This window comes from Salmo salar, unplaced genomic scaffold (genome assembly GCF_905237065.1).
Source record: "Salmo salar unplaced genomic scaffold, Ssal_v3.1, whole genome shotgun sequence".
In the NCBI taxonomy this organism is placed as follows: domain Eukaryota; kingdom Metazoa; phylum Chordata; class Actinopteri; order Salmoniformes; family Salmonidae; genus Salmo; species Salmo salar.
In genome coordinates, this window is record NW_025547240.1 from 38,813 (window position 1) to 61,057 (window position 22,245).

Genomic DNA, 22,245 nt, shown 5'->3' on the forward strand with positions numbered 1-22,245 from the left:
AAAAAAGAAAGAAGGGATTGAGGGGTAATTTAATCAGATTGGCTTTTTGGACAGGTCAGAGTCAATGTTTGAAGTTGTTGGCAATACACTGTAGATGTATGTGTTCAAAAGTAGCTCCCAATGTCTTCAAATCCCTGGGGAGAGAGGAGCTGCTACCCCTGGGGAGAGAGGAGCTGCTACCCCTGGGGAGAGAGGAGCTTCTACCCCTGGAGAGAGAGGAGCTGCTACCCCTAGGGAGAGAGGAGCTGCTACCCCTGGGGAGCTGCTACCCCTGGGGAGAGAGGAGCTGCTACCCCTAGGGAGAGAGGAGCTGCTACCCCTGGGGAGAGAGGAGCTGCTACCCCTGGGAAGAGAGGAGCTGCTACCCCTGGGGAGAGAGGAGCTTCTACCCCTGGGGAGAGAGGAGCTGCTACCCCTGGGGAGAGAGGAGCTGCTACCCCTGGGGAGAGAGGAGCTACTACCCCTGGGGAGAGAAGAGCTGCTACCCCTGGGGAGAGAGGAGCTGCTACCCCTGGGGAGAGAGAGGAGCTGCACATTGTAAGAGCTGTAAAGAGAGAGGGAGTGGAGAGAGAACAGGCAGAACCTGATATGTAAATGAGCAGAGCAAACGAAAGTAACTTTCGAAGACCGAATGATCATTCCAGACTCTGTTTCTATTGAGAGAGAGATAAAAGGTAAGATGATTATTGTGTATTCATATAGTTGATGATATTGTTATGTGTATTCATATAGTTGATGATATTGTTATGTGTATTCATATAGTTGATGATATTGTAATGTGTATTAATATAGTTGATGATATTGTTATGTGTATTAATATAGTTGATGATATTGTTATGTGTATTCATATAATTGATGATTTTGTTATGTGTATTCATATAGTTGATGATATTGTTATGTGTATTCATATAGTTGATGATATTTTTGGTGGACAGTGTTATAATAGTCCTACTCTCCTTAAAATGTTTTTGATATAAATTAGATGTGTGGGGTGAATTTGTTCTGTGCCCATCTGTGTGCCCCAGGGTGATCGCTCCTACACTATCTAGAATCTAAAAGGGTTGTTTGGCTGTCCCCATAGGATAACCCTTTGTAGAACATATTTTGGTACTAGGTAGAACCCTTTTGGGTTCCATGAAGAACCCTTTCCACAGAGGGTTTTACACTGAAGCCAGAAGGGTTCTACCTGGAACCCCAAATAATCTCCTATGGGGACAGACGGAGGACCTGTTTGGAACCCTTTATTCTAAGAGTGTACTGGATCATAGGTCTATAGACAAGTCTTCTCAAAACATTTTTAAAACATTTTGTGGAAAGCCAAACAATAACTTACACTTCCTCAAAACAGGTTGTGTGTATTCATTAGTGCCGACCGTAGCAAAACGTTTGGCAACAGAAATCGTTTAGGTCACATTGTACAGTGTTTGGAGTAAACTGTTTATGCATCATTTTAGAACTGTTGGCTGTGGAGTAAACTAATGAATACAACCCAGTTTGTAGCCAACAACTCGGCTGTTTATACCTGATGCTGAAACCTGAACATAGCCTGAGGGGTGTACTATGATGCAAGCTAGATATACTGGTTTTCTAAAGTTAGCCAGCTTCAGTTATCTTCACATTCCATCTCAGGCCTCATCCATCAGAATATACAGAGCGCTAGTCATCAGGAAGCTGCTCTCTCATCAGAACAGAAAATATCTCAATGACTTGACATGTTCTGGTTGTGAATTCAGGCTACAAGGTGACAATCCTGTCAGGGATTATTGTAAAGTGTGTAGATAAATTAAATGTAATGTTAGTATAGTGAATGACAGTAAAACACTCCTAACGGTCTACTACTACTGAGACAGGTTGGTGTAATGTTAGTATAGTGAATGACAGTAAAACACTCCTAACAGTCTACTACTACTGAGACAGGTTGGTGTCAGTTTAATCAGACAAAATGGAGCTGACTGGACGTGGTCAAGTCAAATTCAATATATCAATATTCAGATATTATAGTTCTACATTTAACATTTCAATGTAATTGTATCATAGTTCTACTATAGTGTAGTGACCCTCTACATTTCATATGATAATGTAATTGTATCATAGTTCCTCTATAGTGTAGTGATCCTCTACATTTCATATGATAATGTAATTGTATCATAGTTCCTCTCTAGTGTAGTGATCCTCTACATTTTATATGATAATGTAATTGTATCATAGTTCCACTATAGTGTAGTGATCCTCTACATTTTATATGATAATGTAATTGTATCATAGTTCCACTAAAGTGCAGTGATCCTCGCTATTTGAGCCACTTCACAATTCCAACCAAGTGACCCAATTGGTGCCAATGGCACGATGCGTAGGTTGTTGGCCTTTTACATGTGCGATCTGGGTTCGCTTCCCTGCCCCGCTGTTCGCTACATTGGTGTCAGAAGTGGTATGGTGTCTGGGAGGCCATCAGAATGCATGGACCGGATGTGTGAGGGGTTCTGGTAGTTGAAGCACGGGACTTGCTTTTATAGGGAGCAGTGTGAGCCAGGTTACAATTCCCATCGCAGCTATAGGACCCTGTTTATACTGATACTGGGTTAACCCTATTTATACTGATACTGGGTTAACCCTATTTATACTGATACTGGGTTAACCCTGTTTATACTGATACTGGGTTAACACTATTGATACTGATAGTGGGATAACCCTATTTATACTGATACTGGGTTAACACTATTGATACTGATAGTGGGATAACCCTATTTATACTGATACTGGGTTAACACTATTTATACTGATACTGGGTTAACACTATTTATACTGATACTGGGTTAACCCTATTGATACTGATACTGGGTTAACACTATTGATACTGGTACTGGGTTAACACTATTGATACTGATACTGGGTTAACACTATTGATACTGATACTGGGTTAACACTATTAATACTGATACTGGGTTAACACTATTAATACTGATACTGGGTTAACCCTATTGATACTGATACTGGGTTAACCCTCTTTATACTGATACTGGGTTAACCCTATTGATACTGATACTGGGATAACCCTATTAATACTGATACTGGGTTAACACAATTTATACTGATACTGGATTAACACTATTTATACTGATACTGGGTTAACACTATTTGAGCACATCAATTTACAAAAATACTCATCATAAACGTTGATAAAATTTACAACAGTTATAGAAATAATTATAGATATACTTCTCCTTAATGCAACCGCTGTGTCAGATTTTAAAATAGCTTTACGGAGAAAGCATATTTTTCAATATTCTGAGTACAGACCTCAGCAATCAAAGCAAGCTATACAGATACCCGCCAAGTTCTGGGTTCAACTAAACTCAGAATTAGTATTATAAATATTCTCTTACCTCCGAGGACTCCGACTTCCACAAGAAACGTTCGTTTTGTTCAAAATACTCCATATTTATTTCCAAATACCTCCGTTTTGTTCGTGCGTTCAGATCACTATCCAAAGGCATAACGCGCGAGCGTAAATCATGACACAAAAAGTCAAAAGTCAAAAGTATACTGATACTGGGTTATACCTATTTATACTGATACTGGGTAAACCCTATTGATACTGATACTGGGTTAACACTATTGATACTGATAATGGGTTAACCCTATTTATACTGATACTGGGTTAACCCTATTTATACTGATTCTGGGTTAACACTATTGATACTGATACTGGGTTAACACTATTTATACTGATACTGGGTTAACACTATTGATACTGATACTGGGTTAACACTATTTATACTAATACTGGGTTAACTTCTATGGGCTACGTGGGACGCTAGCGTCCCACCCCCGGTACACACTATCAACAGCCAGTGAAATATCAAGGGCTCCAAATTTCTCAAACATACAACTTTCTCAATCTTACACCCTTTGAAAGATAAACATCTCCTTCATCTAACCACGTTGTCCGATTTCAAAAAGGCTTTACAGCGAAAGCATAAAGTTAGATTATGTTAGGACAGTACATTGACAAAACATTACATACAGCCATTTTCAATGCAAAGACAGGCGTCACCAAAAGCAGAAAACCAGCTAAAATTATGCACTAACCTTTGACAATCTTCATCAGATGACACTCCTAGGACATTATGTTAGACAATACATGCATTTTTTGTTCTATCAAGTTCATATTTATATCCAAAAACACGAAAGTATTGCCACGAAAGTACAAAAAAAAAATATTTACGTTTGTTCAAACATGTCAAATGTTGTATAGCATAAATCTTTAGGGCCTTTTTCAATCAGAACTTCAATAATATTCAAGGCGGACGATTGCATTGTCTTATAAAATGTTTCGGAACGAAACAGTCCTCACATGCATGCGCGTCATAGTAGTATAGGCCATCCGCTTATGACAAACTTTCCAGGCTTCTCGATCGGTCCGTTTTTACCGGAGAAGACTCAAACCACTTTGTAAAGACTGTTGTCATCTAGTGGAACTCACTGTGTGTTTCATAGGCAAAGGCATGAAAGTAATTCCACACATCAGCTTTCCACTTCCTGTTAGGATTTGTCTCAGGGTTTTGACTGCCATATGTTCTGTTATACTTACAGACACCATTCAAACAGTTTTAGAAACTTCAGAGTGTTTTCTATCCAAATCTAATAATAATATGCATATCCTAGCTTCTGAGTGTGTGTAGGAGGCAGTTTAATATGGGCACATTTTCAAAATTCTCAATACTGCCCCCTAGCCCCAACAGGTTAACCCTACTTGGGGCGGCAGGTAGCTGCACTCCAACGCTTTAGTGGTTAGAGCGTTGGATTAGTACCCAAAAGGCTGCAAGATCAAATCCCCGAGCTGACAAGGTAAAAATCTGTTGTTTACCTCTGAACAAGGCATACCTGGTTGGGGCTAGGGGGCAGTATTTGCGCGGCCGGATAAAAAACGTACCCGATTTAAACTGGTTACTGCTCTTGCCCAGAAACGAGAATATGTATATAATTAGTAGATTTGGATAGAAAACACTCTAATGTTTCTAAAACTGTTTGAATGGTGTCTGTGAGTATAACAGAACTCATATGGCAGGCCAAAACCTGAGAAGATTCCATACAGGAAGTGCCCTGCCTTACAATTTGTTCTCCTTCTGTGGCATCTCTATCGAAAATACAGCATCTCTGCTGTAACGTGACATTTTCTAAGGCTTCCATTGGCTCTCAGAAGGCGCCAGAAAGTGGAATGACGTCTCTCCAGTCTCTGGGCAAAAAACAGAAGGAGATTTTGTAAGAACAGTGACACTGGAGATGCGCGTTCATGTGAATTCTCCATGTTTTTCTTTCTCTCTTTGAATGAATACAATGTCGCCCGGTTGGAATATCATCGCTATTTTACAAGAAAAATTGCATAAAAATTGACATGCTTCGAAGTACGGTAATGGAATATTTTGACATTTTTTGTCACGAAATGCGCTAGCGCGTCACCCTTAGGATACTGACCTGAACGCACGAACAAAACAGAGCTATTTGAACATAACTATGGATTATTTGGAACCAAAACAACATTTGTTGTTGAAGTAGAAGTCCTGGGAGTATATTCTGATGAAGAACAGCAAAGGTAATCCAAATACTCTTATAGTAAATCTGAGTTTGGTGAGGGCCAAACTTGGTGGGTGTCAAATTAGCTAGCCGTGATGGCCGGGCTATCTACTCAGAATATTGCAAAATGTGCTTTCACCGAAAAGCTATTTTAAAATCTGACATCGCGATTGCATAAAGGAGATCTGTATCTATAATTCTTTAAAAAAATGTTATGTATTTTGTGAACGTTAATCGTGAGTAATTTAGTAAATTCACCAGAAGTTTGCGGTGGATATGCTAGTTCTGAACATCACATGCTAATGTAAAAAGCTGGTTTATGATATAAATATGAACTTGATTGAACAAAACATGCATGTATTGTATAACATAATGTCCTAGGAGTGTCATCTGATGAAGATCATCAAAGGTTAGTGCTGCATTTAGCTGTGGTTTTGGTTTTTGTGACATATATGCTTGCTTTGAAAATGGCTGTGTGATTATTTGTGGCAGGGTACTCTCCTGACATAATCTAATGTTTTGCTTTTGCTGTAAAGCCTTTTTGAAATCGGACAACGTGGTTGGATTAATGAGAGTCTTATCTTTCAAATGGTGTAAAATAGTCATATGTTTGAGAAATGGAAGTTATAGCATTTTTGAGGTATTTGTATTTCACGCCACGCGATTCCACTGGCTGTTGACTAGGGTGGGACGCTAACGTCCCACTGCCCCAGAGAGGTTAACCCACTGTTCCTAAGCCATCATTGAAAATAAGAATTTGTTCTTAACTGACTTGCCTAGTAAAATAAATAAATAAATACTGGGTTAACCCTATTTGTGCAATGCATAGGGTGTTTTCCTTGTTCACCAGTGACCTGGGTTCACTGCCCTGCCCCACTGTTTGCTACAATATTAATATCATAGATTACCTGTTAACCTCTCTGGGCTAGGCGGGACGAATTCGTCCCACCTACGCAACAGCCAGTCTAATCCTGTGGCGCGATTTTCAAAACGTTTGAAATGCTATTACTTCAATTTCTCAAACATATGACTATTTTACAGCTATTTAAAGACAAGACTCTCGTTAATCTAACCACACTGTCCGATTTCAAAAAGACTTTACAACGAAAGCAAAACATTAGATTATGTCAGCAGACTACCCAGCCAGAAATAATCAGACACCCATTTTTCAAGATAGCATATAATGTCACAAAAACCCAGAAGACAGCTAAATGCAGCACAAACCTTTGATGATCTTCATCAGATGACAACCCTAGGACATTATGTTATACAATACATGCATGTTTTGTTCAATCAAGTTCATATTTATATCAAAAAACAGCTTTTTACTTTAGCATGTGACGTTCAGAACTAGCATACCCCCCGCAAACTTCCGGGGAATTTACTAACCATTTACTAAATTACTCACGATAAACGTTCACAAAAAGCATAACAATTATTTTAAGAATTATAGATACAGAACTCCTCTATGCACTCGATATGTCCGATTTTAAAATAGCTTTTCGGATGAAGCACATTTTGCAATATTCTAAGTACATAGCCCGGCATCACAGGGCTAGCTATTTAGACACCCAGCAAGTTTAGCCTTCACCAAAATCACATTTACTATAAGAAAAATGGTCTTACCTTTCCTGTTCTTCGTCAGAATGCACTCCCAGGACTTCTACTTCAATAACAAATGTTGGTTTGGTCCCAAATAATCCATCGTTATATCCGAATAGCGTCGTTTTGTCCGTGCGTTCCAGAAACTATCCGAAATGGCAAATAACGGTCGCGCGCATGGCGCTTTTCGTGACAAAAAAATTCTAAATATTCCTTTACCGTACTTCGAAGCATGTCAACCGCTGTTTAACTTGTTAGGGCTAGGGGGCAGTATTGTCACGGCTGGATAAAAAACATACCCGATTTAATCTGGTTACTAATCCGACCCAGTAACTAGAATATGCATATACTTATTATATATGGATAGAAAACACCCTAAAGTTTCTAAAACTGTTTGAATGGTGTCTGTGAGTATAACAGAACTCAAATGGCAGGTCAAAACCTGAGAGATTCCTTTACAGGAAGTGGCCTGTCTGACCATTTCTGGAACTTCTTTGCCATCTCTATCTTTTACAAGGGATCTCTGCTCTAACGTGACACTTCCTACGTCGTCCATAGGCGCTCAGAGCCCGGGAAAAAACAGAATGTCGTCATCCCAGCCCCAGGCTGAAGCGCTTTATCGCCTTTCTCAAGTGGCCGATCAAGGTACTCTGGGCTTATGCGCGTGACCCGGTCGCCCCCGTCTTTGTGATTTTTCCCTCTGTTTGCCGAAAAGGAGATTCCCGGTCGGAATATTATCGCTTTTCTACGAGAAAAAATGCATAAAAATTGATTTTAAACAGCGGTTGACATGCTTCAAAGTACGGTAAAGGAATATTTAGAATTTTTTTGTCACGAAATGCGCCATGCGCGCAACCGTTATTTACCATTTCGGATAGTTTCTGGAACGCACGGACAAAACGACGCTATTCGGATATAACGATGGATTATTTGGGACCAAACCAACATTTGTTATTGAAGTAGCAGTCCTGGGAGTGCATTCTGACGAAGACAACAAAAGGTAATCAAACTTTTATAATAGTAAATCTGATATTGGTGAGTGCTAAACTTGCCGGGTGTCTAAATAGCTAGCCCTGTGATGCCGGGCTATGTACTTAGCTATTTTAAAATCGGACATATCGAGTGCATAGAGGAGTAATGTATCTATAATTCTTAAAATAATTGTTATGCTTTTTGTGAACGTTTATCGTGAGTAATTTAGCAAACTGTTAGTAAATTCCCCGGAAGTTTGCGGGGGGTATGCTTTTTCTGAACGTCACATGCTAATGTAAAAAGCTGGTTTTTGATATAAATATGAACTTGATTGAACAGACATGCATGCATTGTATAACATAATGTCCTAGGGTTGTCATCTGATGAAGATCATAAAAGGTTAGTGCTGCATTTAGCTGTCATCTCTATATGTTTGAGAAATTGAAGTAATAGTATTTCAAACGTTTCAAATATCGCGCCACTGGATTCAAGTGGCTGTTACGTAGGTGGGACGAATTCGTCCCGCCTAGCCCATAGAGGTTAAAATCAATTTTTATGCCATTTTTCTCGTAGAAAAGCGATAATATTCCGACCGGGAATCTCCTTTTCGGCAAACAGAGGAAAAAATCACAAAGACCGGGGCGGCCAGGTCACGCGCCTAAGCCCAAAGTACCTTGATCGGCCACTTGAGAAAGGCGATAAAGCGCTTCAGCCTTTATCAACAGGGTGAAATGTAACAAATTACATCAAAGTTGGGAGATAACCAGTCCCAGTTTAACATCTCTACTCAACAGCCAGTGTAATCCCGTGGCGCGATATTCAATTACCTTAGAAATGCTATTACTTCAATTTCTCAAACATATGACTATTTTACACAATTTTAAAGACAAGACTCTCATTAATCTAACCACACGGTCTGATTTCAAAAAGGCTTTACAACGAAAGCAAAACATTAGATTATGTCAGAAGAGTACCCAGCCAGAAATAATCAGACACCCATTTTTCAAGCTAGCATATAATGTCACATAAACCCAAACCACAGCTAAATACAGCACTAACCTTTGATGATCTTCATCAGATGACAATCCTAGGACATTATGTTATACAATACATGCATGTTTTGTTCAATCAAGTTCATATTTATATAAAAAAAAAACAGCTTTTTACATTAGCATGTGACTAGCATGTGACTAGCATTCCCACCGAACACTTCCGGTGAATTTACTAAATTACTCACGATAAACGTTCACAAAAAACATAACAATTATTTTAAGAATTATAGATACAGAACTCCTTTATGCACTCGCTATGTCCGATTTTAAAATAGCTTTTCGGTGTAAGCACATTTTGTAATATTCTGAGTAGATAGCCCGGCCATCACAGGCTAGCTATTTTGACACCCACCAAGTGTGGTACTCACCAAACGTTGATTTACTATTAGAAAAGTTTGATTACCTTTGCTCTTCTTCGTCAGAATGCACTCCCAGGACTTCTACTTCAATAACAAATGTTGGTTTGGTTCCAAATAATCCATAGTTATATCCAAATAGCGGCGTTTTGTTTGTGCGTTCAAGACACTATCCGAAGGGTAAAGAAGGGTGACGCGCCCGACGCGTTTCGTGACAAAAAAATTCAAAATATTCCATTACCGTACTTCGAAGCATGTCAACCGCTGTTTAAAATCAATTTTTATGCTATTTTTCTCGTAAAAAAAGCGATAATATTCCGACCGAGAGTCGTTGTTTTCGTTCAAAGAGAGAGAAAGTAAAAACATGGTGTCGGCTTGTGCCCGCGCCTCCAGTCTCATTGTCCTCAGGTCGACCACTTACCAAATGCGCTAATGTTTTTCAGCCATGGCCTGCAAAGCCACCATTCATCGTTCTGGCGCCTTCTGAGAGCCTATGGGAGCGTTAGAAAATGTCACGTTATGCCAGAGATCCCCTGTTTTGGTTAGAGATGATCAAGAAGGCCATGAAATGGTCAGAGAGGGCGCTTCCTGTTTGGAATCTTCTCAGGTTTTGGCCTGCCAAATGAGTCCTGTTGTACTCACAGACACCATTCAAACAGTTTTAGAAACTTTAGGGTGTTTTCTATCCAAATCAAACAATGATATGCATATTCTAGTTACTGGGCAGGAGTAGTAACCAGATTAAATTGGGTACGTTTTTTATCCGGCCGTGCAAATACTGCCCCCTATCCCCAACAGGTTAAATCACCATGACAAGCATTTCATTATTTCTCCAGAGCAGCAAGGGAATCTAGAGACTCAACCTTTGTAGAATCACAATCACCTTTATTCACCAAGTACATTTGCACGTACATATGTAGGATCTTAATTTGAGCCAATTTACTACAGCAGGAAAATATTCCTGCAGGAACAGGAAATGTGAATTATTATGTGAATTATACTTAATTGACATTTTTGTAGGAGTTACTAGATTTTTCGTAAGGAAAAGATCTAAGTGGAAATTACAAACTTCAGAAGCCTTTGTAAACCTTTTACATTTGAGTCATTTAGCAGACACTCTTATCCAGAGCATACATTTCATGCATTTTTATTTTAATGTACTGGCCCCCCATGGGAATCGAACCCACAACCCTGGCGTTGCACACACCATGCTGGCGTTGCAAACACCATGCGCTACCAACAGGGCCACAAGGAATACACTACAAGTTTTACATGTCCTGCATTGCTGGAAAGTTATTCTGCAGTGGGGGGTGATCAAATGAAGATCCTATATCTGTACATATAATTGTACATGGGGATATGTATGGGGGTCTATAACATCCAATCACAGAGGTTTACAGCAGCTGACAGTTGCAATGTTATTGCTAATAAGTCAAACTGCCCTTTTCAGATAAAGATTAGCCTTCCCTGTAGCTCAGTTGGTAGAGCATGGTGTTTGCAGGGTTGTGGGTTCAATTCCCATGGGGGGCCAGCACAGAAAAAATAAAATGTATGAAATGTATGCATTCACTACTGTAAGTCGCTCTGGATAAGAGTGTCTGCTAAATGACGTAAATGTAAAGACATAATCTCTGTACAGATGTAGGATCTTAATTTGATCACCCTGTTGCAGAAAAAATAAACTTGTAGTGTATTTGAGTGTAATTAAACTTTAAAAAAGGTTTCTGAAGATGATAAATTCCACAAAACTGTTCATTAATTATAATCCACATAATAATAAAAATGTCCTGTTTCTGCGGGATTATTTTCCTGCTGTAGCAAACTGGCTCAAATTAAGATCCAACACCTGTAGCAATATATCTCTAATGTATATGGCTATATCAGGATATATATACCTCTCTCTAATGTATATGGCTATATCAGGATATATATACCTCTCTCTATTGGATATGGTTATATAAGGATATATATACCTCTCTCTAATGTATATGACTATATCAGGTTATATATACCTCTCTCTAATGTATATGACTATATCAGGATATATATACCTCTCTGTAATTTATATGACTCTATAAGGTTATATATACCTCTCTCTAATGTATATTGCTCTATCAGGATATATATACCTCTCTCTAATGTATATTGCTCTATCAGGTTATATATACCTCTCCCTAATGTATATGGTTATATCAGGATATTTATACCTCTCTCTATTGGATATGGTTATATATAGGATATATATATACCTCTCTCTAATGTATATGACTATATCAGGATATATATACCTCTCTCTAATGTATATGACTCTATATATGACTATATCAGGATATATATACCTCTAATGTATATGACTATATCAGGATATATATACCTCTCTCTAATGTATATGGCTCTATCAGGATTGGCTTTTGACCATTTGACATATTTTATTTACTGTTGTTTAGGCTGGTTGAATGCGTTGCCTATGAAAGCTACTTCATCTGCAAGAAAACAGGCAGCTGCACCAGTGACTGTAAGTCATGTGATTTCCTCATATGAAATTAAAAGTAGGTTTGTAACCTACGCAGTTACAAAACGGCTGTTGAAACTGTGGCACATATTTCTCGGTAACATTAAATAAATGTGTTGGTATGTAGGAAAGACTGGCAGACTCTCGTACTGTATGTCTAGGTTACCTACAAACTATTATAAGGTTAGGGCGACGTCAGACATTAAATAGTCAGAGTAGGTTTGAGATATGATCACTTATCATGCTGACAAACCTGATGGTCTCTGTGAACTGATCTGAACAGGTTTAGACTGGTCATCTATGATATGTAGGTTATATACAGTACATTCTCTGTCCTGCTACTGGTAGGACTATAACATTATGTTGATCTGAACAGGTTTAGGCTGGTCATCTATGATATGTAGGTTATATACAGTACATTCTCTGTCCTGCTACTGGTAGGACTATAACATTATGTTGATCTGAACAGGTTTAGACTGGTCATCTATGATATGTAGGTTATATACAGTACATTCTCTGTCCTGCTACTGGTAGGACTATAACATTATGTGAACTGATCTGAACAGGTTTAGACTGGTCATACATTTTAGGCCTTCAGTCTATATTCTCAGGTACATTTAGAAAATAACAGATTGAAAGACAATATATATCCTACTTTTAATGAATAAAAATAATTTTGAGATTTGGCCTTGTGTTGTTGCACTGTCTATAACTACCTTAACAAACAGTGACTTATTATTATTATTAATATTATTATTATTGTTGCTGTACTGTCTATAACTACCTTAACAAACAGTGACTTATTATTATTATTAATAGTATTATTATTGTTGCTGTACTGTCTATAACTACCTTAACAAACAGTGACTTATTATTATTATTAATAGTATTATTATTGTTGCTGTACTGTCTATAACTACCTTAACAAACAGTGACTTATTATTATTATAAATATTATTGTTATTATTATTGTTATTGTTGCTGTACTGTCTATAACTACCTTAACAAACAGAGACTTATTATTATTATTGACAGTTACCATGGAGATTAAATGTCACAACTACATGTTCATGTGATGCATTAAATCACCTGACTGTTTCTATGTCTGTTAGTAAATGTTTTATTTCTCAAAGAGATAATGAATAAATGATAACAATTGACCTTCAATAATTAGTTGTTACTGTGTTGACCACAACCAACATGTTGGATCTCTGTTTAGTTCTCACTGTGTTAACCACAACCAACATGCTGGATCTCTGTTTAGTTGTCACTGTGTTAACCACAACCAACATGTTGGATCTCTGTTTAGTTGTCACTGTGTTAACCACAACCAACATGCTGGATCTCTGTTTACTTGTCACTGTGTTAACCACAACCAACATGCTGGATCTCTGTTTAGTTGTCACTGTGTTAACCACAACCAACATGTTGGATCTCTGTTTAGTTGTCACTGTGTTAACCACAACCAACATGTTTTATCTCTGTTTAGTTGTCACTGTGTTAACCACAACCAACATGCTGGATCTCTGTTTAGTTGTCACTGTGTTAACCACAACCAACATGCTGGATCTCTGTTTAGTTGTCACTGTGTTAACCACAACCAACATGCTGGATCTCTGTTTAGTTGTCACTGTGTTAACCACAACCAACATGTTGGATCTCTGTTTAGGGGTCACTGTGTTAACCACAACCAACATACTGGATCTCTGTTTAGTTGTCACTGTGTTAACCACAACCAACATGCTGGATCTCTGTTTAGTTGTCACTGTGTTAACCACAACCAACATGCTGGATCTCTGTTTAGTTGTCACTGTGTAAACCACAACCAACATGCTGGATCTCTGTTTACTTGTCACTGTGTTAACAAACATGCTGGATCTCTGTTTAGTTGTCACTGTGTTAACCACAACCAACATGCTGGATCTCTGTTTAGTTGTCACTGTGTTAACCACAACCAACATGTTGGATCTCTGTTTAGTTGTCACTGTGTTAACCACAACCAACATGCTGGATCTCTGTTTAGTTGTCACTGTGTTGACCACAACCAACATGTTGGATCTCTGTTTAGTTGTCACTGTGTTAACCACAACTAACATGCTGGATCTCTGTTTAGGGGTCAGTGCTGTAAAATGAGTCTCTCTGAGGAGAGAGAGGAGGGGGGCCCTGCCTCTAAAATGAGTCTCTCTGAGGGACATGACACCAAAGCTAAGAGGTAAGATGACAATTTTATGAAGAATTTATTATGTTTATTTCCAAAATAAATAGCAATCTCAAGATGAATGCAGTTACTGTAAATCTCTCTAGATAAGAGCATCTGCTAAATCAGGGGTTCTCAATCCGGGGTCTGTGGAGGTACTGCAGGGGTTCCGCGGCACCCTGACTGTACTCGTTGCAATGTAAGACATTTGATAGAACTTTCACATGACACGACCACTTTGCCTGCTCTTAATTATTGCCTAATATAATGGCATGCATATTTTTTTTAACCAATTGTGATCGTTTTTACAAGCAGAATTCTGACAATATTACCGTTATATCAACACACTCTTCACACCCGTTTAACAACTCTAAATAGCTTTGGCATAGTAGACATCAAGTCCCTTGCCAATAATGTTGCCGACAACGTTGCATACAATGTTAATTTTCATCAAACACATATTATGCCCTAGATGCCTTCAATTGCCTAATTTATAGCCATGTCCAATTTAGGATTATTTTTTAACAATGTGATGTTGCGCTCCAAAGGGAGAACTTGAAATAACATGATGTAGATAATTAAATAAGTAAAAAAAACGTGTTTATTATACACTCTTAGAAAAGAAGGTTCCTTATAGAACCAAAAAGGCTTCTATCACTTCCTTAATATATGGAACCACTAAAAGTGATATATATTTTTGGGTTCAGTGAAGAAGAACCTCTAGAGTTCTGATCAACGAAAGGTTAATGTTTTGAGGACGTGAACCCAGCAGCCCTCTAGGGGTCAGATCAATTCATCCCGTTTTTTCCAGCGCCCGGCCCGGGATATAAACCAGCCACCTTTGAACCACAGGTCCAACTCCTGCCACAGCTCCAACTCCTTAGCCGCTGGGTGAAAACCTGAGTTAATTTTCTGAAATAAGCATGAGTTAATCTGCCAAAATGAAGACAAAATGTTTTAGAGACATACATGGTATCACTTGTTATACATAAGTATTATACATAAATCATTGCCAAAAGCACAAGACATATATTATTAATGGATTGATCATATAGAAATATAAAACATTATTTTTAACTACTCCAAAGCAATGACGTGTTTGAGGAACCATTTGACTCACTGCATTATTCTATAGTATTATCAAGACACCTGCTGTTAACTCTTAAATCCGTGGAGGGCTTCTCCCTCTCTTGTTGACGGATGCTGGCTACCTCTGTCCGGTTCTCCTCTCTTCACTAGATGGACGGTAACTTTAGTGTTTAAACCCTCTGTGTCCAAGGACCAAACTTTTGAATATTATTTTCGGGGCTCCTCAGTAGGCTGGACACATTACATTTTTAACAATGTTTTTTTTGTTGATAAAAAGTACTTAATTGCATCCGCCATGGAGCCCAGTTTCGTAACATTACCTTATGTCTCTAGTTGTGAAGTAATTGCTAAAGAACAGGCCTTATTTCAGGTCATTTTTCACCCTGCCAGCTCCTATTAGTTCTATTGAGCACTGCAGCACCAACTCACCTTCTGTTCTGCTTTTCCATTGTTATCAATGAGACTTGTCGGCATTAAATTGAACGATGACCTCAGGTAACTTATTAACAGTATTACAGCTACTTTTTGAGTGATATCACTATTCGCCTGTGTTTATGTTGTGGTGACCCACAGTACTAAATGTTAAACATTTTCTGGTCATGGTTAACCATATGTGTTTTCAGAAAAAGGTTTACAACTATAACAAAACACGTCCCTGTCCTCTTTTTCAAGATGTAGCCGATTTAAACAGACAGAAGACATTTTTTAATTAAGAAATAACACTTTTTTTAACGACTTGTTGTCCCTAAATGGCTGCTGGGTAATTTGATGTGCCTCGAAATCTTCGTTCGTAGGCATCAGTTTGAGCGAATGAAGCGCAGGTTCACTGATTTGCAAACCAAATGGACAGGTCTAGCTCATTGATTTGTAGATCTGACGCAGTTTGCTACCTCAGATTATGAGTTTAGCAGCTGTCGTGAATGAGTTATGTTGAGTTATGTAGAACCCACAGAAGGCCACAGGGAGGAGCTAGAGAGATGTAAACCCATGTATTTATAATGCCCTTTTTACGTCATCAGATGTCTCAAAGTGCTATACAGAAACTCTAACCCTAGGTATAATCTATTTTATCCTTAACCCTAGTCCTAGGTAGAACCTATTTTAGCCTTAATCCCTAACCCTAATTGTAGGATAGGGTAGAGTAGCCTAGAACACGTTTATAAACTATTTTAGTTATACTATTATGTTAGTAAATACCATTATAGCACTAAATAGCATGTTGATTATTTTGTTAATCAAAACCTGTCTAATCATTTTGCTTTTTTGTTTTGTTATTTTATTATATTTATTGTTGCAAGGCAGAACACTTGATAAACAAGACACATTCGTTTTATTTTCAAATGTGGTTTGAACTGGGTGACCTAGTAACCTCTATGTGAAAGTCCAGCAATTGGCATGTGATAGGTGGGGCAGGTTTGAGACTGATCTAACGAATTAATGATAAAATACACTTTATTTCTCAGCTGCCTCACAAATGTCTGTCAGTGAATTAATAACTTTTAATTGCTAAATATTTCCAATAGATGGCAGCATAAGACCACAAAGCATCAGTTATAGGCTACAAGCAGCAATATGATTGACATAAAATAGCATGCAACCACAGACTAAATGTCCCATGATTTTCTAAAATGGCCACTTTACTTTAGTTAGATATATATCTCATATTAGGCCTGTGTTGTTTTTGGGAGAGCAACATAAATAGTGACTATAGCAGGTATTGAACCCCGGGTAAATGATGACTAGTCACCACCTCAACCGTAGTATACATGCATTATAAAACATTTTCTTAATTCCGAACTGAATTTGGTAAAAGGGCTTTTATGTTCTCTGCGCCATCGTCTTGGAACGCCTTACAAAATACTTTTAAACTGGAAGAACTCGTCCCGATTGGTATTTTTAAATCACTGATGAATGATCTTGAGACTGATTCCCTGACCTGTCAATGTTTTTAATATGCTGTTTTGATTTTGTTATACTCTTGTGAATTCTATGGTTTTTACTAGATTACTTGTAGTTTTTCATGTTGTTTGTCTGTAATTTTTGTAATGTCTTGGTGCTGGATATCTTGGCCAGGACGCTCTTGAAAAGGAGATTTTAAATCTCAATGAGCCCTTCCTTGTTAAATAAAGGTTAAATAAAATTAAATAAAATTCATATCTCATATTGGGACTAAACGGCCACGATACAGAAAAGACAAGAGTGCGTCTTCCAGCCCGCCAATAAATTACATCATGCAACCCTCCCGGTGAGGAAATTTGCCTCAACATGCCCCTGGAGAAGGCAGAGTGACGACACCAGCCTTTTAGTGGGGCTGAGTTGACTACTTGTGTGAGAAGGCAGAGTGGGTCGATGCTGGTTGATGAATTTGACAATGAATGTACTGGGAAAATACGTTTTTCTCAACCAGAGGTGACTGAATTAATGTTCAGGCTTATTGGTAATCGAAATAGTGATGAAGTACAATTTCAAAACATGCCCCTATTTAAGATTACTCTGATGTTTCTTTGTTGATGTACCCAATGATTAATGATAGACCTACCGAGCAAGTTATGTCCTCATTGTGATTTTACAGACGTATTTAATATCTCTTATTTATACACTTTATTTGATTATTTATGAAATACATATTGTTATATTTGATAGCACTTATATGTTTTTCCTCCAACCCCTTTCGATGTGAACGGATAAAGATCAGTGATACTATCAAGAGCAGTGTGCGGTTTCCTTTTTCCCTCAAAACATGAGCATAAAAACAGGTAATAATAAACATGAATCATCATTATTTTACTTCACGGTTATCTATTAAATGTTTTTTCAGTCCTTCCTCTTGCGTTAGTAGTGTGGAAAGGGACAGAAAGAAGCTCACACAGGAGTTTTCCTGTGAGGGGGAGTGGTGGTGTATCCCGGGAGAAAACTAAACTAATCTTCTGAAATATCATTTGTGGTCTTATGCTGCCATCTATTGGAATTATGTAGGAACTGCAGTACTACTAAATAATTTTTAATTCCTTACTAAAGTAGTAATTACTCAGAATTGCAAGATATAACATTTTCTAGTTCATTTTACCACTTAACCTGTTAGGGATAGGGGGCAGTATTTTCAAGGCCGGATAAAAAAACGTACCTGATTTAATCTGGTTATTACTCCTGCCCAGAAACTAGAATATGCATATAATTAGTAGATTTGGATAGAAAACACCCTAAAGTTTCTAAAACTGTTTGAATGGTGTCTGTGAGTATAACAGAACTCATATGGCAGGCAAAAACCTGAGAAGATTCTATATGGGAAGTGCCCTGTTTGACCATTTCTTGTCCTTCTATAGCCTCTTTATCGAAAATACAGGATCTCTGCTGTAACGTGACATTTTCTAAGGCTTTCATTGGCTCTAGGAAGGCGCCAGAACGTTGAATGATAGCTCTGCAGTCTCTGGGCGAAAAACAGCAGGGGTTTTGGTGAGTGGTCCTTCTGAGGACAATGGCACTGGTGCACGCATGCATGTGACGACTCCATGTTTAATTTCAGTGTTTGAACGGATACAACGTCTCCCGGTTGGAATATTATCGCTATTTTATGAGAAAAATTGCATAAAAATTGATTTTAAACAGCGTTTGACATGCTTCGAAGTACGGTAATGGAATATTTTGAATTTTTTTGTCACGAAACGCGTCGGGCGCGTCACCCTTCTTTACCCTTCGGATAGTGTCTTGAACGCACAAACAAAACGCCGCTATTTGGATATAACTATGGATTATTTGGAACCAAACCAACATTTGTTATTGAAGTAGAAGTCCTGGGAGTGCATTCTGACGAAGAACAGCAAAGGTAATCCAATTTTTCTTATAGTAACTCTGAGTTTGGTGAGTGCCAAACTTGGTGTGTGTCAAAATAGCTAGCCATGATGGCCGGGCTATCTACTCAGAATATTACAAAATGTGCTTTCACCGAAAATCTATTTTAAAATCGGACACCGCGATTGCATAAAGGGGTTCTGTATCTATAATTCTTAAAATAATTGTTATGTTTTTTGTCAACGTTTATCGTGAGTAATTTAGTAAATTCACCGGACGTTTTCGGTGGGTATGCTAGTTCTGAACGTCACATGCTAATGTAAAAGCTGGTTTTTGATATAAATATGAACTTGATTGAACAAAACATGCATGTATTGTATAACATAATGTCCTAGGAGTGTCATCTGATGAAGATCATTAAAGGTTAGTGCTGCATTTAGCTGTGGTTTTGGTTTTTGTGACATATATGCTAGTTTGAAAAATGGGTGTGTGATTATTTCTGGCTGGGTACTCTCCTGACATAATCTAATGTTTTGCTTTCGTTGTAAAGCCTTTTTGAAATTGGACAATGTTGTTAGATAAAGGAGAGTCTTGTCTTTAAAATGGTGTAAAATAGTCATATGTTTGAAAAATTGAAGTTTTTGCATTTTTTAGGTATTTGTAATTCGCACCACTCTATACCATTGGATATTGGTGAGGCGCCTCGCCAATATCCAATGATAGAGCGTGGCACATCAACCACTTTATATCTCCCTCACTAACTTTAAGCATAATTTATCTGAGCAGCTTACCGATCGCTGCAGCTGTACACAGCCCATCTGTAAATAGCCCTTCCAATCAACCTACCTCATCCCCATATTGTTTTTATTTACTTTTTTTGCGTTCGGTCACATTTGAGAGTGAGGCAGATGTATAGCATTTAGCAAAAAAAAGATGATTATTTGTCCCTCTGAAATGAAACCATCAAGTGATAGACTTTAAACAAATACATGTCTGTTATTGAACAGCCCCATGCCATGATTAGATAGTGAAGAAACACAACAATCTCTTTCATAATTTCTTTAAACAATAAAAGCTAATTTACCAACATTTCTGAAAAGTGAAATATAGCATTTTAGAATTAAACTCTTCTTATGTTTCCCCATCTGAGATCAGAGAGGATGAGAGATATAATGTTTGTCTCTGTTGTGTTGAAGACCAATCAAGCAGGAGAGACCAGCCTCCCCTGTACCCAGCTGTGTGTCCATGAAGAGTGACCAGTCTATGGATCAACCTTTACTGTTTAGAGAGGGAGACTTTTCTACTGAACAAAGGTAAGAAGAACTCATGGGTCATGGTCAGTGAGTAAAACAACACTGTCTCTGGTCATTTCTCCTCTCCCATTTTGTGTGTGTGTGTGTGTGTGTGTGTGTGTGTGTGTGTGTGTGTGTGTGTGTGTGTGTGTGTGTGTGTGTGTGTGTGTGTGTGTGTGTGTGTGTGTGTGTGTGTGTGTGTGTGTGTGTGTGTGTGTGCACTCCCTGGATGAGGAGATGTAATCTCTAGTCACTTTTACCCCTACCTACATGTACATGTTACCTCAATTATAGTCTCATTATTACCCCAACTACCTGGTACCCTGCACATTGACTCAGTACTGGTACTCCTTATAGCCTCATTATTACCTCAACTACCTGGTACCCCTGCACATTGACTCAGTACTGGTACTCCTTATAGTCTCATTATTACCTCAACTACCTGGTACCCCTGCACATTGACTCAGTACTGGTACTCCTTATAGCCTCATCTCTGAGAGTGAGACAGATATATATATATTATTACCGTGTAAAACCTAGCAGTACTACTGATTTCTCTGAGAGTGAGACAGATATATATTATTACTGTATAAAACCTAGCAGTACTACTGATTTCTCTGAGAGTGAGGCAGATATATATTATTACTGTGTAAAACCTAGCAGTCCTACTGATTTCTCTGAGAGTGAGGCAGATATATATTATTACTGTGTAAAACCTAGCAGTACTACTGATTTCGCTGAGAGTGAGGCAGATATATATTATTACTGTATAAAACCTAGCAGTACTACTGATGTCTCTGAGAGTGAGACAGATATATATTATTACTGTGTAAAACCAAGCAGTACTACTGATTTCTCTGAGAGTGAAGCAGATATATATTATTACTGTATAAAACCTAGCAGTACTACTGATGTCTCTGAGAGTGAGACAGATATATATTATTACTGTGTAAAACCTAGCAGTACTACTGATTTCTCTGAGAGTGAGGCAGATATATAGCTTTTTGCAAAACAACATGAATATTTGTCTCTGAAATGAAACCATCAAGTGATAGATTTTAAGCAAATACATGTCTGTTATTGAACAACCCCATGTCATGACTAGATAGTGAATAAACACAACAATCTCTTTCATCATTTCTTTAAACAATAAAAGCTAATTCACCAACATTTCTTAAAAAGGACATATAGCTTTTTGGAATTAAACTCTTGTTTCCCCATCTGAGCTCAGAGTAGATGAGAGATGTAATGTTTGTCTCTGTTGTGTTGAAGCCCAATCAAGCAGGAGAGACCAGCCTCCCCTGTACCCAGCTGTGTGTCCAGGAAGCGTAAGCGGTCTATAGATCAACCTATACAGTTTAGAGAGGGAGACTTTTCTACTGAACAAAGGTAAGAAGAACTCATGGGTCATGGTCAGTGAGTTAAACAACACTGTCTCTAGTCATTTCTCCTCTCCCATTTTCCATTTATTTTTGTTGTTTTCATAATCCATAGGCTAATCCTTTTGTCCATTTTCATAGTCCTAAAACAATATTAAACACAACATTCCCTCCCTGTGTGTGTGTGTGTGTGTGTGTGTGTGTGTGTGTGTGTGTGTGTGTGTGTGTATGTGTGTGTGAACTCCCTGGATGAGGAGATGTAATCTCATGTTTTGTCCACAGAAACCAACAGGAGAGATCAGAGTCAGAGATACTCAGTGGTCAGTCTTCCCAAAGTCATCAAACAGACCTGGACTCCATATTCAATGTATGTGGTCCTGTTATGTACATTTGTTTTTGTTTACCTCAAGTAAAGTTGATCTGTCAATCAT

The 22,245-nt window shown here is 38.2% G+C and overlaps 2 long non-coding RNA genes across 2 annotated transcripts; both read left to right on the forward strand.

Moving 5' to 3' along the window:
* Positions 1 to 530: 530 nt before the first annotated feature.
* Positions 531 to 18,648, forward strand: LOC123731749 (uncharacterized). The gene is made up of 3 exons (XR_006762822.1): positions 531 to 674; positions 12,004 to 12,071; positions 14,182 to 18,648. It is a non-coding gene; the product is annotated as an uncharacterized lncRNA (long non-coding RNA).
* A 1,355-nt stretch (positions 18,649 to 20,003) lies between these two features.
* On the forward strand, positions 20,004 to 22,164 carry LOC123731748 (uncharacterized). The gene is made up of 3 exons (XR_006762821.1): positions 20,004 to 20,456; positions 21,708 to 21,824; positions 22,097 to 22,164. It is a non-coding gene; the product is annotated as an uncharacterized lncRNA (long non-coding RNA).
* The last annotated feature ends 81 nt before the right edge of the window (positions 22,165 to 22,245 follow it).